Below are 17,360 nucleotides of genomic sequence, written 5' to 3'. Positions count from 1 at the left end.
AGAATTTAATTTATTAATTTTTGCATGACAGCCTAATTGAGACATTGACAAAAGTAACCCAAATCTGATGAAGGCAATCGATCACATGTTCAAGTCCCGTTTTCGGGAGTGGAAGTTTGATAATCAACGTTCAGCAGCACTACATTGAGAACCAAAACCACCGGCGGAGGAGTAGAATAGTGTTTTTTATTTTTATTATGAACGGTTTACTTAAACATGTACTTAATGTTCATTTTGAATGAAATTAATGCATTTTAATAAATATTTATATTACTTAATTATGCACAAATGGTTTAATAAAATAAGTTCTTGATTCATTAAGTATTTATGTGGTTAGAAAAAAAAAATGAAGATTGAATGGAAAATTTTAATTTAACAAAAACAAAAAAAAAACAAACAAAATTTAAAAAAAAAAAAAAAAAAAAAGTAATGCGTGACGAACTACTAGTCGTCGCGCAAAGTGTTACAAAAAAAACGCGGCAAATCGTGGTTTGATGGCACCAAAAGTGGAAGTAGCATGTTTTGTGTGACGGTGCTTTCGTCGCGCAAAGGTCTTTTCACTTTACTAAATTTAACCAGAATGCAGGAAGGCAGAAGCTGCAAAACAATTGCAGCAACTGCCTTCCTGCTGGAATTTCCAACAGCCTTTGAATCCTGAGTTGCCGTTAATCTTAGAGATATATTTTCTTAACTAACTTATTTAATTTTCAATCATTTAAATTGTGTTGTATGTAGTTTATAATTGTTGTGAGTTTATGTATTTGTATGCAAACATTTTTGTATGGATGTACAAAAAAAATGGTTTGCAATGTTCATATGGGCTTAGAATTAGTTAGATTTCGCGAATGGATGCAAAAACATGACTGCGGTCGAATTAATTCTTGAATTGTCCCAAAATTTTGGATAGTTTGAGAATGCACAGTTACATGTTATATTTTGCGATTGACGCATTAGAGTTTGAACATGGGAAATTTGGTAGCATCTCTTTGCGTTGTTCGAGTGCATCGTAGTTTTTTGTATCTACGTCGTGCACTTGAAGAACTGCAAGGAGATGCTGCCGAAGTTTTCCCATAATCGAACTCTAATGTGTTGGAACCGTAAATTACAGCACATAACTGTGCATTCTCGAATGAGATAAGACCCATACAGGAGGCAAAGGGTGGCATGTCATAATTGAAGTTAACCCATGTAAATTTTTTATGTTTGCAGGTGATATGGACAAATAGTGGATGCATAATCCTAACAGATGTGCTGATGATTATTTGGATGGAATAAATCAGTTTATTGATTTTGCAATTGCAAACAACCGGGGTTCAACTCAAATTTGGCGTCTTTGTAGAAAGTGTAACAACTCAATGATTGAATATTTTGAAACTGTTTGATACCATTTAGTCAGAAATAAGATGATGGAGACCTATACTACGTAGAATCATCATGGAGAACAAATACAAAATGCTTCATCCTCACACAGTACCTGAGCAGTGGAGACAGTTGAATATGTTGTGGACCCAAATGAACAAATTATAGACATTATCGATTATGCTTTTCCAAATGCTAGTTCGAATATGAATAAGGAAGTAGAAGATAATGGCCCTCCCACCATGGACAGTGAAGTATTTGAAAAATATAAAAAACTATTAAAAAGTGCCAAGCAAGAATCAATCGTGGAGGCATGGGTCACATTTGAGTTGCTTACATTTTGTGCAATATACCTACAAGACATTGTGATTACGTTCAATCGACAACAACGCAATAATGACGATGGTGTGAAAAGTGAAAAACCTTCTATTTTTGCACTACTACAAAACGGACATTACTGTCGGATTAAAAACGACAAGAAACACCACTTAGTGTCGGATTATTGGGCAAAATCCAACATTAAATCGTGCAATGTCGGATAGAGGAACCGACACCAATGCTACCGTCACAAAAAAGGTATTGACGTCGCTTAGGCCCCTTAATCCACCACGAAGCAAAGTAATATAAAATAAAAAGGAACAAAGGCGTCGCTTAAAACTAACATAGGCACTCACGTAGCTTATAAGCGACATAGAAAGGCAAGATGATGTCGGTTCAAACCGACATTAAGTAACAAATAAATAATTAAAATATCATACTTGGTGTCGCTTCCAACCGACATCACTTGAGTTAAATAAATAAAATACTCAAGCTGACGTCACTTATAAGCGACACTAGACATATTAAAAATAAAATAAAATTATAAATCTTCACATCAGTTTTTAATTAATAATAATTACAAAAAATTATATGAAAATAATTCCAACTAATATATCATTTATAGGCCAAGTCAACCATTAACAAAAACTCATAACAAACATTTGACAACTTTTTATTGAAAGAACTGTTTTATATTAATAATCATATATTCAACTACATATGCAAAAAAATCAATGTAAAAATTTTACAAGTACTTGTTACAATCCTATGATATGTCTTATAATGCTAGTTTTTCATGTCCACTTTAACCAATCGTCAAGGAGTTCGAATGTAGTGCTACGAACATTGATCCACAATTATTATCTTTATTCTGCAAAAAATAAATAAATAAAGATAACTTATACCAAGCACAATATAATTGTCAATTGGTAAGAAACTCAAATAATGAAAATCAGAAAATAAACATAAGCTCTAATGAAGAGCCTTGCATAATTTTTGCTCAAGGTGTGAGCATAGCAACCACCAATCTATACCATAAATAATGCATGTAGTTGAAGTGAAAATTAAACAGACCTCCAATACATTCTTCAATTTTTCTCTTACCACCCTAAAATCAGAGGATGTTCATAAATCTAAAGAATCTAAAAAATATAAGGAAAGTAAAACTATATGCACAGTTTAACAATTCTGATGTTTCACAGTTTTAGGATTATAAGGACAACTATATCACATAAACTGAACCATGGTAAGGTATAGAGTTGGCTCTGTTTCAACAAAAAAGTTATTACAAGGAATAATGGTAAGATTGGTGGTCGTTTGGAGTGTATGGGCCTAACAGAGCTAGAGAAAAGGGTGCAATTTATGTGGCTCCAGGAGGTGCACGAATGTGGAAATTTCCATATGGCAGGAGGAATTACATGTACAAGTATCTTTCTTCTCAACATCAAAAAAGAAAGGGAAAAAAAGGAAAAGAAAAAATATAATACCTATAGGGTCATCCAATATGGTTTTCTAACAACTGAATGTGTATTAGCATCCGCCTCGGTCAGTTTTGTCGCAACACCGAAATCAGCTAGTTTCACAAGTCCCTGAAAAGGATGCCTCATACAGATCAAGAAATACAATAAGTTATTACTACAAAGGAAAGGGTACACAAGCAACAAATGGTAGATCAATATCTTTGCACCCTTGATATCCCAATGGAACAAATACTTTACAAGAACATGATGGTAACCTATATGAAAACTCGTCTAGTAAAAAGTGAGAAATACACATGTAAGTTACCTCTTTAGTTGTCAATATATTTGCACCCTTGATATCCCGATGGATTACGCCCTGTTCATCTAAATATACTAACCCTTACAGAACCTGTATCATAACGAATATCAAGTCCAAATATCTAACTTGCATGCGCCTACACATACAAATAACAAACTGCAAGGATATTAAGGAACCTGAGCAATGAACACAACTACCAATGATTCTGGGAAAGGTCCAAATTTGTTTGGCTTGATAATGTTGGCAAGTGAGCCATTCTCCACATATCTACAAGTATAGCAATCCAAACATCACACAGTTTTCTCAACAGAGTTTCCACATGAAATATTGGGGAAAAATTACTCTAGGATTATGTGAAGATGAGTCCTTGTCTTTAAGGATCCAAGGTACTTCACAATGTTTTGGTGATTTAAATTTTGCAATAGTGAATTTAATTCCCTAAGCATTGCATCTCATTCCAAAGGCATTCAGAATGTCTAGTGTTAGCAGGATAACACAGGGCAACTCAGCAATAGCATTTCATAAGAAAATTGTCAGTTGACAGAGAGACCTTCGTACAAACGGTTCTTTATTACATTGAAGCTTTTCCCTTAACATCTCAATCGGAACAAGACATACTCATGCACATACCTAAGAAGCAAAGTGGATTATCCGACTGATTTTTTTATCACAATGGACATATTCCAAATGGGTTACCAAGATTTATTCAAGCTTAAGTTATTTAATGAAATTGAGGGAAACATCTTCAATTTACTAACCATATGATGGCCCATGAACTAGTTAAGTAGAGAAAATGGAAGCTGCGATCATCATGTAGAAACAACATCCCTGTTGAGCAGCACCTGGGTTTAAAGAAATGGAAAATCCAGGTGGAGCAGGTTAGAAAAAGAGTTGACAGAGGCATAATTGGAGAAAGAAAAGGTCTTTATCAATAAAAATCAAAAGATGCTTCATAATTGGACATAGAAAATGAGGAAAATGATAGGACGAAACAAAGAGAAACCTCAATATCTTACCTGATCACAAATCGGTGAGAGAGCTTTTGGGAAAAAGGGTCAGAAAGGATTTGGAGGTGGAATTTGCAGAGCCAAGACGATGTTGCGGTCCTGGAGTCGGTCGACGATCAAAATTTCTTCTTGGGTTTTCCAATGGACAGCGAAGACGGGTTTGTAGTGCGGCGGTTATGGTGTGTAGCAGAGGAACCCATGGTTTTCCATTCTGGAGTTAAGTTTAGATTAGTGAATTTTGAGGGGTTTGTTGTTGCAGAGGAGGGGAGGACGTGTGGAATTTTTTGGATGAAGGCATAGATAGAGAGAAATGTAGAAGATTTTGATGAATGCAACTCTGAGATTATGAGAATGAAATGAAGGATAGAGGTTAGGGTTTTGTTTCTGGAGAGGAAAGGCAGAGTTGCGAGAGATATGAAAAGGAGGAGAGATAGCTGAACGGCAATGTGCGCTCTCTTTGGAAATGGAAAGTTAAAGTTTTTGGGCGCCATGCCAAAATTTTGGTAGCCTTCCAAAATTTATGACTCCCGCCTCCTCCAAATTTTTTTATTTATGAATGATTCTAACTTTTTATTTTTTTTTATTTTTTTTTTTGCCAAAATGTATGATTCTAGTTTAATCTATCGTTTTAACGGGATATGCATTCTATGAAATTATGAAATAAATTTCAATGATCTAATTGTTAAAATATTTGAATTCTATAAAAGTACGATGAACAAATTCAATATTCAATTTAAAATATTTGTACTAGTAAATACCACAAATTATTATGTTCTACTTAATAGAAGTATAAAATAAACTTCATGTGTCTGTTGAATCTATCGTTTTGAAGGGATACACATTCTACAAAACTAGTTTCAACGATCCAACCGTCAAACATGTTTGTATATACTTCGAGATCGCATCCACTAAAAATTGCAAAAAACAAACATTCAGAGATCAAGTAATGGGACAAAACGTTTCGACGGTTATCAACGAAAAATCACGATTTAACGGTTATTTTAACTCCGATTTTGATGATTTTTTACAGCTACACTCCTTGATCCTATATGAATACAATGAATGAATTCGATCTTCAATTTAAAATATGTACATTAGTGGATACCACAAAATCTTATGTTATACTTAATGAAAATATGAATAAACTCTTAAGTGTTAGTGAATCTATTGTTTTGATGGGATATGCATTCTACAAAACTAGTTTCAATGATCCAACCATCAAACATGTTTATATATACTTCGAGATCGCATACACCAAAAATTGCAAAAAACAAACATTCATAGATCAAGTAACGGGACAAAACGTTTCGACGGTTATCAACGAAAAATCGCGATTTAACAGTTATTTTAACTCTAATTTTGATGATTTTTTACAACTACACTCCTTGATCCTATATGAATACAATGAATGAATTTGATCTTCAATTTAAAATAAGTGGATACCACAAATCTTATGTTATACTTAATGAAAGTATAAATAAACTCTAAGTGTTAGTGAATCTATTGTTTTGATGGGATACGCATTATACGAAACTAATTTCAACGATCCAACCGTCAAACTTGTTTGTATATGCTTCGAGATCACATACGCCAAAAATCGCAAAAAACAAACATTCAGATATCAAGTAACGGGATAAAACGTTTTGACGGTTATCAACAAAGCGACAGTAATTCCGACACCATGTAAAGTAGGTGTCGGAATGTCTTAAGCACCACTATGTTTTATAAAAGCGACACCAACGACCAACACAATAAAGCCCTTTTGTAGTAGTGTTGCTCAAATTGCAAGACCCTTTAGCAAACCAATCAGAGGGGAGTCGTTTAACAAAATGGACATGAAGGTAGCACATTGGTTTGTACTTAACAAATGTGACAAGACAATTACCTACCTAGATGAGCATGAAGAGTTGATGAAGCAGGAACATCATTCACATTTATATGCCAAGAAGCACCGTGAATTGTTTCCATGTTGGTTTCATGAAAATGTAAGTTGTTCATGTTTTGGGTTATTTGCATAATTTTAAATGGTAAACTAACATGTCAACTTTTTATCATTAATTTTAGGTGAAGAAATTGAAAGACATGAATACGCCCGCTTACATTGAAGAATTGTACAACTTGGCGATTAGGCCCCTAAACGTAGAATTATACTCCGGTTGTCATGTAAATGGCATCAAGTTTTTGGTAGCTGATCGCGATGACAAGTTGTGTACACAAAATAGTGGGGTACATGTCCCAAGTGCAGGCGACATTGCAGACATTGATTTCTATGGAAAACTGATAAGTGTTGTGCAATTGCTTTATAAAGACCCCTGTCAAGTTATCTTGTTTAAGTGTCGCTAGTTTGATACAAACTCACGTAAGGTTGGAGGTGTCAAGTGATATGATGGTTTGCTATCGGTCTACACTAACAGATGTTGATATGACGATGACCCCTACATTTTGGCAATGATGGCCAAACAAATCTTCTATATAGATGACCCTAAAGGCGGGAAAGGATGGAAAGTTGTTCAGAAGATTGAGCACAAAGGGCTGTATGATATTCTGAACCGAGATCCTGCTGACGATGACTATTATGGTGACGTTGTTGACCAACAATTGGAGACTTCAACGAAACTTGGTGCAAATACACTGTGGGATATGACTATTGTACAAGAACTGTATCAGGTAGCTGGAGGTCTTGAAATTGAAATACCGATCGACTCCATTATGATTGACCTCGGGGATCTACCACGATACAATGCACCAGAGCACACGAACAACGATGTTGACGTACCTATAGACGAGGAGGAATGAGAGTCTGAATCTGATGATAGTGATGATATTTAATCTAGTTCAAACAAGGATTAATGAAAACTTGTGATGTAAATGTAATGATATTTATTTTGTATACAAACAAAAGTTTCCTTTAAAATTTGTAAAAAATTAATTATACAAAAAAATATTTATTTATTTAAACCAAAAAAATAAAATAAATTTACAAATATGCGCGACAACGTTATGTTTGTCACGCAAATATTTTTAAAAAAAAATTTAATTTAAAAACTGGTCGCACGACGAAAATTTAAACACACTCGTCACGCAAACATGTAAAATTTTGATTTTTTTTGCCAAAATTGGCGCGTTTTTATTTTGGCGCCTTCACTCTATCTCTCTCTCATTCTCTACATGCGAAAACCTCGATCTTAGACTCACTCTCATCTTTCTTTCTCTCGATTCTCTCTAGCTCTCGCTCTCATCACTCACTTTCTCAGTCTCTCCATTTCTCCATCTCTTGCACTCTCTCCGTTTCTCTGTTTCTCTGTCTCTCTGTCACTCTCCCTCTCATATCCGCCGTACTCCGACGCCACACCCTATCCCCGCCGCCGCAACATTACTAGATAAGCACCTAGTATCCTTTAATTCACTCTCCCTTAATTCAATTATTTATTAGTGCAATTTTCTCTTCTTTTTTTTTTTGTTGAATTGTTTTAATTACAACGTTTAGGGATTTACGGTTCAAATTGGGAATCCTAGGTTAGGGATTTAGGGTTCGAATTGGGAATCCTGGGTAGGGATTTAGGGTTCAAATTGGGAATCTTAGGTTAGGGTTTCGAATTTAGATGAGATTTAGACCTTCGTTTCTCTTGGAAACGGAATGGAACTCTTGCTCTCGATAGGGCGAGCATTCACATTATGAGAACCTTGTAACTTACTCGAGAAAGGGGATCAAAACCTGAAACTAATACTTTTGTTTCTGATTGCTTAGGAGAACACAACAATATTTCCCTACCATTTTCGATTCAAGGATCGAAGAGATATATCATTCAAATTTTTTGTTAATTTGGTGAGATATATCATTCAAACCTTTAAATGGCATTCATGTCATTCCCCTTATTTAGAATAAATATAGAGTGATCGAAGTATCATTATGAATTAAAACTTATCAATTTCCGCTCTTAATATAGGCATCAGTATAGTCAGCTATCTGCTATTTTAGATGATAGTGTCCTCTCAAACAAATGACTTGGTATAATTTATATTATAAAACAGCAGGACATAAAAGCTAGTATATAATTTTGGATAGAGATTTGTTTGGCTTCCAAAATTATTTAGTCTCTCCTTTTTTTTCTGGATTTGCGTTTGTGAGGTTTCAAACGTGTAACAAGTGTCCAAACTCTGTAATCTAGTAAACTTAACAAATTGAATCATAAGGATACAAAATTGGCCCAATAGGTTCCTATTACAAGCTATTTCATGGTGAAAAAGTTGAGAATACATTAGTGCAATAAAGAAAAACGCATAATAGTCACCGTGGAAAGTTAGAGGTTCATCTTAAGACTCGCCTCCTCTGACAGGTTTCAGCTGGTTCTATGAACTCTGAATCATTTTGGTTTCCTTTGTCATAATTTGATAACCTCGTAAGTTCAGGGAAAAAGATAGTTGTCGTGTTCTTGAAACGGTACTAGGCCGAGCTTTCAGCTCCCATTTGTTCGATTCTATGCAGTGTCTTGTTAATTTCGTTGAACTTAAACATACCTCTCCCATTGGCGGTGCTAATTTTGGCATGTATAGCAACCTATGAACCAACTTAGTTTATGGTTCTAAAAGGATTCAAGTGGTAATAAGAAACAAAACAAATAAATGTTATAACACTACTGGAAAACATGTTTTAGCAAACGTGTGAATCATTTGTGTTTCGTTTTTCCTAGGATCTCGGAGATCATACACGGTAAAGGCTCAGCAATATTTCCCTACCCCTTTCCCAATGTCTTGTTAATTTGGTGAGATACCATTCAAGTTTTTGTTGTATTGGAAATGTAAGATCATTGGATGCACCTATATCACACATTCTAGCCTCATTCACATTTGCATTACACATGTTAGGGATGCAACTGCTCCACCTATCATGGTGCCAATTGCTGTCAATTTGTTCAAGTTTTGTAACTGTCTTCCATTCATAATTTGTACAAGTTTTGTAACTTAGGAGGAACTTTGTTTACGATGTTATTTATTTATTTCCGATTTGATCGTTTAGACCTTCTAAGGTTTGATTTTGTATTATGCACATATAAATACAATTTTGTGGTGTTGGAATTGTCACCTTTTGAATTTTTTTCATTATAAACGTGAGTTTTCTCTCAATTATTCTTAGTGGATTCTAGGGTTTGCTAATGGATTCTACCTTGAGGTTATCATTCGACTTCCCTTCAATATATTTGTTGCATCATATATGTCATTGTAGATGGGTCAATTTGTTTGTTTGTTTTTATGAATAAACTTGTTCATTGCAATAGTCTTTTTTATTCCTATCTCATGTTTTCATTCACCTTATATATGTGAAATGAAATGCATATAATAAGATGATATCTAAACAAATTCATGATTTTTTTTTTCTTTTTCGAACTTTGTCTACAACTGCTGAACAAAACTTTATTCATTTGTGGAGATGGGGGCTGTCCACCTCTCCCTTTGTCCAAGTCATGAATATGATACATAAGTACACACACACACACACACACGTTCACCCTTACCTTTAGCCAGAATAAGTACACGCTTGCCATCTTCCATCATTCATCGATTCCTTGCAAGTTGCATTGTCTTGCAAACTATTTTGTCCTTTTAACTTTTCTTTTTCATGTTTATCATATAGGTTTGCATAAGGCATGTAAATAGGTTATACATATAGGCATGTGGGATACTATAGATGTTCCTATTGTGCATGAATATATATTTTGCGCTTGTATTGGTAATTTGATAATTTGATTCCTTATTTAATGGTATTAATGAAATTAATAATATATTTTATTTTGCTTCAAGGTTAGGATTTTTTAGTATATCCAAACCAGATTAAAGTAGTGAAATGTAACTTTTTTATTAATTATTTTTGTAGATGTCAAACTTAATTTTAAACCGCTGGGCAGCTAGTAGGGTCAGTTAGACACCTTCTCTAACACGTAGTGTTGCTGCCACATCCCCACCTAATATGGGCACGACGGATGTCCCTACGTTCATGCATTTGGGGTCAACGGTGTCTACGGCTCCTATGTCATCAACTACTTCAATGACGCATCCTATACTAAGTGCCCGACGAACACATCGACGGCCTCGGAGTTCTAAGGAGGCTGAGCAGTTTGGTGAGGCTTTCTCTATCCATGGAGACGGGTCCCAGACAGGTAATGCATCTTTCTCATAGTATAATCGAAATTTTGAACTTTTTTTTGTTGTTGTGAAAATTGAACTTTTAGATTGTTTGGTTTTTCGGGTAGGTTCATAAAAAGTCATTAGTTACAAGATACTGTCAAAGAGGATACTGAAATATGTTGGTGGATGACAAAAGAAGATCCCCAATCTTCTTTAGGAAAAGTTGGTTGATAAATTCTTTAGTTACATTCTTAAAAAGTTATCTTTCTTGTTCTTTTATTTTCTCATTAGTGAAAATCTTTAGTACATTTTTCAAGTTACGAGTATGGTGTGTTAAATTTTCAAAGAGACAATACTACTCACATGATATTGTTCACAACTGACATAATTACATGTGAAATCCAATATGTATGTAGTTTCGTCACAGATTCATGGCCAATTATGCAATTAGAAGTGAAAACACTTAAACAAGTTGTAAATTTTGTTTCAGAGTCCCCAATTGGTATAAACTATTTGAATTGTTGGGTGGATGTGTTGTTGTTGTTTTTGTTGTTATATTGTCTGCAGGTTTTAGAAAATGTTATAATTTTAGGGGAGGTTCTGCCGAATTTTTGGTAGAAAAAATAATTTTTTTATTTGGTAGTTCAAAAAATAAAAACTAGGGGCCCATGCAGACTTCTGAAGACGTCACCGACCATTCGCACCACGACCAAGAAGATCACTATTACATGGGATCCTTGACATCGTGTGGCTGCAACAAAAGAGCAACACAATGCGTTGGCCAGCAACATTGGCTCGGTTATCAGGAATCATTGCCCCCTTATGTGGGAGTCCTGGAAAGTTGTCCCATTTGAAGTCAAGGAAGTCATTCTTCATGAATTATCGGTAAGTATTTTCAACCTCAAATACTAAATTTTTATTAAAGTACACAGATTATTGTAAATTTTAATTACTATTTATATGTTGAGTTTTGCAGCATCACTATGAGCTCACCAACCTCGATGCCAATCAAAACCAATACATCAACAACCTTTGCACTAGTAGGTTCACTCCATGGAAGAGTGACCTCCACAAGCATTACGAGAAATATGACGGTCCGGAGGTCGCTCTTGTAGTTGGGTGCCCTATAGAGTTGGTGGACCGCCGGGATGAATGGGAGTGGCTCTACGGTCATTTTCAAGACGAAAAATACCTCGTAAGTATAATATATATTTCAATAATATTTAATCATAATTTTTATATTTTTAAATAATATGTTAATTTTTTCATTAATTTTTTATAAATATCTAAACTAATAATTTTTTTAATTCAACAGAAAAAAGTGAAGGCAAACTCGATCAATTGGTCAAAGAAGAAACTTCTTCACCGCTTTAGCTCACAACGTTTCTCTTATAAGTTGGAGGAGCGACGTAAGGTAACCGTATATTTATTTTAAGTTTTCATTCTTTTTACTCTCTATTACACAATTGGTTATCTATGTTATAATAATTTTTTTTTTCAAGGGGGGTCAAAGTTTCCTGAGATTGACATGTTCAAGGAGGTGTATGTTTGGCCCGGGGATGAGCTGATGGAGCAGTTTCATGTAAATTATTCTAATTTTTTAATATTAATTACATGTATATTAAAACTAATTTGTTTATTTCATTTTTCTAGTCCACCATGGTGGAGAAGGGCCAGACCGTTCTGGAGGAGGTGGCTTCCCAGCTTCTCCCAGAAACCCCGTTTAAGGAGGTGTTTCCCCCTGAGGATGCCGATTTTCAGATCATGATGGCCACTCTTAATCAGACCCTCGGTTGTAAGCATGGAAATGTTCACCGGGGCTTAGGAATGCCCGCCTTCGGGACCCGTCTACCTCATCCTCCAAGCAGAGAACATAAGAGGTTGAATCGTTGACATTTGAAGTGGCGGACCTTAAAGAGCATATTGCCGCCCAGCAGTCTCAACTTGCATCCCAAAGCAGTTTGATGAACCAAATTCGTCTCACCCTTCAAATCTTTGGCATTTGGTTCCCCGATGTTGAATCACCTCTAGGAACGACCTCCCAGCCCCCCATCGTAGCAGTTAGGACCTCCCAGCACCCCAACGCAGCATCAAGACCACCAGCAGGCGATTGTGACATGGAAGACTACATGTTCTATTTTTTTTTTAAATTGTTTCAAATTTTAAAATATTTCTTTCCGTTGTATGTACATTTTCAATAATTTTTTAATTCAATATTCTTCTTTACATATCTTGTTTTTAATTTCATTAAATTAATTTATATATAAAACAATATTATCAAATTTTGAAAGGAAAGAATAAATAAAAATTATTTTAAAAAATTAATTTTAAAATCCGACTGCAACAACCTTATGTTCGTCGTGCAAGGGTATGGGGGTCGAACCAAAGTTTCGTCGCTCGGAGTATCACACGCAACGAACAACCATTCGTCGCTCTTAGTTTTGCGCAATGACCACCTGATTCGTCGAGTAACATTCCATTCGCGTGACAAATAACCTTCCTTCGTCGCGCAATGTCTAACGTCACAAGCTTTGTGCGACAGAATTCATGCGACGTCTGCTTTGCCGTCCAATGTTTCTGGCAACCATATTCGTCTTTGCGCGACGGATGTCCCTTCATCGCCCAAGCAGTTATGCTTAGTAGTGCTTCATGCACTGAAAAATGTTTTGATATGGGCCTGTAAGAATATTTTAACAGTTCATATTGTTGTGTAATTTGATATCTAATTTGATGGCATATAATCCAAGCCGTTGTTCTTATTCAATAATAAAAAAGACTCATCGTCCTTTTATGCAGTGTTCATGACAGGCCTGCACTACAACGTGTTTGTTGTTTTTCATAAATTTGATAATTTACATGCACAATTGTTCATTGGTCATTGTTTTTCATGTACCCTGTACTAGTTTTGTTGTTTTTCTTGAATACTCGTTTATGAAGAAAAACTTTCACATGTAACGAGTTCATTGCTAGGGTGCAATCTTTGTTAGCTAGTTTGGATTACTAATTGGTACGCGTAATTGGGTACGTATTAATTTGGACCCAACTGTCCAATTAGTGCTTCACAAAACAGAATTAATGTGTAAAGTAAAAGAAAGCCTAATGGGTTCTGAACTTGTAGCTAGCTCATAGTACACTTAGGCCTGGTTTGGTACTGAGGTGATTCTGAAAAAAGCTGGTGTCAAAAAAAGATGGGAGTTGTTTTTGTGTTTGATAAACATTCAGCTTCAGTTTTTTTTTTCACAGTTTTGAGTGAAAAAAAGCCAAAAACAAGAAACTGCAAAACTTAGTTTTGAAAAACCGGCTTTTTTCACATTTGTTTTACATAAAAGTTTACCAAACACTATAATACTGCTTTTTTTTTTTTTCAAAAGCACTTTTACAAAAAAGTTTATCAAACACTCTGCTGCTTTATTTCACAGCTGCTTATTCTCACAGCACAGCAGAAGCAGCCTTTTTTCAAAGCACAACAATACCAAACCAGCCCTTAATCCTAGCACTTGTGTGAGTTAATACACACACACATATTTGTGTGTGTATCGCGGTAACATGACTCAAATCCTGACTTTCTGAAGTTATATGTTGCCAAAATATTGAGCAATTTTTTTTTTGTAATGTCTGCAGTCTGCATTATTATAAGGAGTTATAACAAAACACTCCCAGCACTGTTCGCTGTTAACGAAAATGACATTTTTACTCTAAAAAGTCATTCATGGTACTATTCACTTACAACACTTTTTTATCATTTTGATTAAAACTCAAAATTTTCAAATTATTTTCATTAGATTTCCTTCATATTATACATATTCTCTTCGGTATATTGAATTCTAGTTCAACATCGATGACGTGAAGCAAGAGCTTAAGAACAAAGCTGAGAAGCTTAGCCATATTTTTTTAGTGGAATGCAAATAATGACTTTGATGGCTTTCACGGTTTCACCGAAGCTAATAGAGTTTGCAGAAATATAAAGCGATCTATTATTAGTTTTTGCTTTTGATCGGTGCAAGTACTGGGGATGATTTATTTAGAGGGGCTCGCCTACATTGGAACCAAATTACAAAATGATCAGTGATTGTCTAATTTGAAGAGGCTGGATGAGCGGCAAGAGTAACAGGATGGAAGAGAATTATTCAAACAATAAAAACGATCTAGAGATTATAGCAAAATCTAGATCCATAGTATAAAATCTCTGTAAAGTCATAAACTTGGGTCCAAATCAATTTTATAACCTTAGAGAGGTTATTACTAATTAATAGAGGTGTAGTTAAAAAAAATTATTACTTATTGACTTATTTAACCTTAATGAATGTTGTATATTCTAAGAATTCTCTAGGCGTCAAGTATTTTATTACTTTCACATATGTAATGTATTTGCAAGCTCGTAAACGTGATATCAATTCTAAAAACTAAAGCATTGTCCCTAACTTTAGAAAAATATTTTAGTTCATCTTAAAGTTTTTTTTTGTTGTATTGCATATTTTTTGTACTCATTGACAACTATTAATATGTGGAGGCGTGTTTCTTAAGATGAGAACAAGAAAAATGTTAACTTATTACAACATGAAGTTTATTCCTAGACATAACCAGTCTCAAGTTGGGACCAGAAATTTTATGACTTTAAGAAAGTTTATTTCTTTATAGAAGATTACCTTAGAGATGCTTAACTGTGAGATATAAAGAGTAGTTTATTTTTAATTAAATTAGGGTTAAATAAAAAATCCTAATTTAGTTGAAAATAATATCCTAACAAGAAATTAAAGTAAAACAACAAACTTGACTCTGCCAAAACCAGCTCGGGACAATTAGTCCAACTTTCTTGGTTTTAGTCGTCCAGTGGTTGGGAATTCTCTCCAAATCAAAAAATTGTTCACTAAAGATCATATACCAACTTGTTATACATGATTGTTCTCGGCAATGAAACATTACATCGCTTCTGTGAAAAATTTGACAACCTTCCGGCTAACAAACACAGCTTTCTTGTAAACACAGCTTGTTGAGCTACTTGATGAAGCTTCACGTCGAAAAGTTCAGAACAAATAAAATATAAACTCATTAGCTACCAATGAATCACTTTTTCAATAAAAATCCTTTCTTAATTTTAATTTTACACAACTAAAAGTCTAAAAATCTCGACCTGCATCACTTCATAGGAATAAAAATGAATACATTTGTGATTTTCGTGAGATTATATTAATCAAGAACTCCACAAGTTTGCGGAAATCTCACTTGATTTGCGGTTCCATTTATGAGATCATAGGGATTGTAATCGAGATTTACAGAGGCATCTTAGCATCCTCGTGGTCACATTTGTGTGATTCTCTAGTGTCAAAAATTAACTTATGACATGCCATGTGAAATACGGATCTAGAATTTATTTCCAATCTCTTGACGTGCCATGTGATATACAGATCATAGCCTTCTTGTGGTCACCTTCGTGTGATTCATCGTGGTAAAAGAATTTCTTGTTTTGATTCTTAGGTTTTTTTTACCTAACAGGATCCTATCATAATTCTTTTGGTGAGAATTTTAAAGATTCGTAAATCGTGTTCATTCATCGTACATCGTGTGATAAGTTTTTATCAGGTACTATTTGTATTTAATTTAAATAAAAATATTTAAAATAATTTCTTATCGCACAATACACGATAAACGGATATAATTCATAAATTCTCGAAATCCTCATAAAAAGGATAGAATCGGAATTCTATTATGACGACTACAAATGAAGTCATTCTAGCTAGTAGCGTAGCCTGGCCTATTATATATACTAATCATCTGTCTCTACAAGAACTGATGACTGATTGAAGTGGAAATGACAAGAGCTATAGATGGGAGGATGAATGACTAGTTGGAAAGATCCGAGATGCTTGTCCCATATCGTGGGATTATGCAAAGCTATTCTGATATTCTTATCCTTTGGTTTTCAACTATTCTACGTTATATTTCCTCTATTTGTCTGTAAATTCTTTTAAAGGGATTTTAACGAAAAATTATATATAATGATTAATATAACGAAAATTTATATTTTTATATTAAAATATTAATTATATTACTATTTATTTTACATTTTACTTTACTTTGTACTTATCGTTAAAATTAAAAGTTTTCAAATTTTTTTTATTATTTTTCTTTTCTTTTAAATGAGATAAACTTACACATAGCTTTAATGATATCAGTGTACATAATTTAGTAGTCATGTAGTTGAGCTAGATATATGTGATATATAGGCTATCTGTCGTCTTGATATGTACTTAATGATAATGTTTTTCCTATTTATTACATATAATTAGCGAAAACAATTAAATTATAGCCATTTTTTATTTAAAGAATACAACTTTAGTTAAATTTTGATAGCTGCTCAAGCTGAACTTGTACCCCAACAAATAGTATTTGAACTCGTTCAAGTCGACAGTTTTTCTAAATTTGCACCTTTTTCAAAAGGTAATAAATGAGATCATTTGCATTTGACCTTTACATTATTTAATTTCTCGATCAATTTATATGTTTCAAAAGGATCAATTAATTTATATGATTATGTACCGGCTAAAGAGAAATTTTTTATTGTAATCAGAATACGGATAGTACATCACGTATTTTTATATAAGTTGTGAAAAATTGTATTTTTTAAGTTATTAACTTTTTAACACATATATCTTACCATTTATATTGTGATATGTAATGTATCACTTCGTGTTCCAATCACATTGAAAAATATCTCCTAACAAAAACTAAAATGAATAACAATATGGAATTCGTTAATACTTCATATCAAGGGGA

General features: G+C 34.0%; 1 long non-coding RNA gene across 3 annotated transcripts; it reads right to left on the bottom strand.

The window, feature by feature from the left end:
• Positions 1–2,347: 2,347 nt before the first annotated feature.
• On the bottom strand, positions 2,348–4,930 carry LOC148695164 (uncharacterized). 3 transcript variants are annotated; one of them, XR_015965147.1, is made up of 6 exons: positions 4,473–4,925; positions 4,215–4,298; positions 3,633–3,723; positions 3,463–3,546; positions 3,165–3,279; positions 2,348–2,548 (listed from the first exon to the last, which is right to left on the bottom strand). It is a non-coding gene; the product is annotated as an uncharacterized LOC148695164 (long non-coding RNA). The 3 variants fall into 3 exon arrangements; XR_015965146.1 differs by having other exon boundaries at positions 3,165–3,266; positions 4,473–4,924; XR_015965145.1 differs by having other exon boundaries at positions 3,165–3,546; positions 4,473–4,930.
• Positions 4,931–17,360: the final 12,430 nt, after the last annotated feature.

This window comes from Pyrus communis, chromosome 8 (genome assembly GCF_041283825.1).
Source record: "Pyrus communis isolate YQ-2024b chromosome 8, ASM4128382v1, whole genome shotgun sequence".
Taxonomy (NCBI): Eukaryota; Viridiplantae; Streptophyta; class Magnoliopsida; order Rosales; family Rosaceae; genus Pyrus; species Pyrus communis.
The sequence above is the reverse complement of the archived record's forward strand: the minus strand, read 5'-3'. Positions and strand labels throughout refer to the sequence as shown.